This window comes from Theobroma cacao, chromosome 2 (assembly GCF_000208745.1).
Source record: "Theobroma cacao cultivar B97-61/B2 chromosome 2, Criollo_cocoa_genome_V2, whole genome shotgun sequence".
Classification (NCBI taxonomy): Eukaryota; Viridiplantae; Streptophyta; class Magnoliopsida; order Malvales; family Malvaceae; genus Theobroma; species Theobroma cacao.
The window spans coordinates 24,467,327-24,470,502 of NC_030851.1; positions in this window are offsets into that span (position 1 = coordinate 24,467,327).

Below are 3,176 nucleotides of genomic sequence, written 5' to 3' on the forward strand. Positions count from 1 at the left end.
ATTTGTACATTATTGTCTCTTAAACAATTTTAGGAAAACTCAATCAAATTAAGCTGATTGTATACACTTTCCAATTTTAATTAACTTCCTAATCTTACTAGGAAGAAAAATCCTTACTTGTCAAAATCTCACATTCTAGTCAAACTAGGATATTTTTGGAGTGAATTATGTCTCATACTAGGCATTTCTCTTCCAAATATTATAGAAGCTGAACCGATATGGATGTTATATGCAATATATGTTGATTGAACATGATGGCTTGATAGCTTATGTGAGCACCACAAGAATGCAAATGAATGCTATGTGTATGGGCATATTGACCAACATCTGATTATGAAATATTTACTTATGTAAATGCTTATAGGCATGTTGATTGGTGAATTCCATAACGGTGCAGTTATGCATGTGTTTGCATGGAAATGGAAAATGTATGATGGTTCCTTATATATATATATATATAAGCCAAATTTCATTTCATCTTGAAACATTACATCAAGATTTCGAGATTCATGGCTATTGTCCACAATTAATCGAACAACCATGATATCACGCTAATTACTTTACATATATACCTTGTATTCCTAGCCAATCACTAAATGCATTTTACATATATACCCTGAATTACTTTACAAAATGCATTTTCGCGCTATCCAAACAAAGCCTTAAAGTTTGCCAATTTTTTCATTTTAAGATTCAACTTATAATTTTGTTCAAATTAAAATGCAACCTTTTTTATTTTATCCATTTAAGGAAATTTGATAATAGGCGTTAGTAAACTACTATTAATAGAATTAAAGGATTTAAATCCATATTTATTAAGGATTAACTTTCTATAGCAACTATTAATCTAGTTAACTATATTTGTTAACTTTTTTCATCGATTTTCCTTAAATAGATATAATCCAAAGGTTACATCCTAATTTGAAAAAAATAATAAGTTGAATTCTAAAATGAAAAATTTGACAAACATGAGATCTTAAGATGAGAAACTAGCCTTTTATCTATAGTCCTTCAAAAATATTGTTAGCTTTTATATCCTCACTCACTTTTTTTTCTTTTTGACTTCCAAACCAAAAAGCAAGTTGAGTAAACAATCAAAAGAAGCCTTACATTTAGGCCAGAATAATATATCCATAGCATGGTGTAGAAACCAATAATTATAATTGGGACCAAGGCTTGATAATTCGCTAAGAAATAGACTCCTTAAGAGCTCAAAAGTTCTTCCTTCTTTCCTAAAAGCATAGCATCAATTTATACTACAATAACATTTGCTAAAATAAAGGAAAACTTGAAAATGCACAATTTTCCTCCTACTCCAAAAGAGCTAGTACCAAAGAGTACCCAAAACAATGAACTACAGCTTATAATGATTTGAAATACTCAACATAACAGAAAGAGAAAAGGGCAAACCAAAAGTGGTGAAGTGATACGCTTCTTAACAGCAAAGACGATGCCTTCTTTCATCTTTATGCCGATGCAATATATCCACAAAAAAAACCCATAATATATACTTCATAAAAAAAATAGTTACTTAACGAAGATAAGAATTTGAGTGTTGGAAAACAATATCGGGCTAATGTTTCCAAGGAAACAAACAGAAACGACGTTTTTTATGGGTTTGGGGAAATTAATTACCTTGATGTCCTCAATTGCATACTCCACCTAAAACAATTTTCCCTCTACTGAGATTGTATTTGTAACACCCCTAACTTTGCTAAATGTTTCTTATAGTTTATGCTAAGATATTTGATGAGTTAACCTATGATTTGAGGTATGATTGGAAGTTTTATATTGATTTTGATGATTTTAAATGATGTTTGATGAGCTTGGGATTATAAGTTGACAATGTGAAGTATGGTTGTTAAAAATTTTAATGATTGATTAAGTAAATATACGTTAAGAAGCTTGGAGATAGAGTTAAAGGCTTGAAAATGTCAAAATTTTTGGTTTTGGGCATAACTTATAAATAAATGTTCTACATCTATCAATAGTTTCACACATTATTGATAGATGTCCACCCGTCAATAAAAGGAAAGTGAACTGAAGTACATCTACTAATAGATTCACGCAACTATCAATAGATGTCCATCCATGAAAAATTTAAAGTATTTAGGATGCAATCTATCCATAGGTTTGTCGCATCAATCGATAGATAGCAATATAAGAATGATTTGAAGGTGTCCATCGCACCATCTATCAATAGATAGGTTATCTATCGATAGATGGAGGGTCACATATGAGAAATCGTGTGAGATCTATCGATAGATGCATGAAAAAGTGCAAAAATAAAAGGCATTCTTGGGCATTCCACCCATTTGAAAAAAAATGGAAGAAAAACTCTCTTAAACTACTGTTTGAAACCTTAAGTTCTCCAAAGAATATTGGAGCTCATTCTAGGCGATTAAAAGCTTAAAAATTATCAAAAATGTAAGATTAAGCTTTTTAACCATTTAGTTTATAAATTAATCAGTTTATAAATGAGACTTTTTATGGTTCTAACTCAATTGATTTTCCCCTTGAGCTATTGGATTTTTGGAGTTGTGAGGAGTTTAAATCAACTATAAGGTAAGGTTCTAACCACCTAATGTCAAGCCCTACTCTATTATATACTTGTCATGTCATTCATGTACTAGATAGCATATCTACATATTGGGATGCCTTGAAGAATCGTTAAAAGTCGGAATCGTACCTAGTGGTACAATTAAGTCGATTAAAATCTCGAACTAGTTTGAATAGAGATTTTAGGATGTATTTGAGAGTTATTGAACCTTAGAATGTCTTAATATGGTGATTCGGAGTTCGAGGATTAATTTGGAGTCAAATTAGGAATTTTTGTAACGTAGGGGCAAAATGGTCATTTTGCCACCCCAAGGCAAAATGGGAATGTTGGATGAAATTTTTGACCAAGTTTGACTAATTGGAGCATGATTTGAATTTGAGAAATGAAAAATTTTAATTCTGACATTTTTCTGAACATAAGGGCAAAACAATCATTTTACGTGTCCACGAGGACGTAATTGGAATTTTTGGAATTTTACACCACCATAACACTTGTCAAGTCCATGAATTTCACCTATTATTATTTTATACTTTGGATAATAAGAGATTACATGTGGTGGTGAGAAAATGCTTAATTGTTAAGTTTTAACCATGGACCAATCACATGGTGACACATG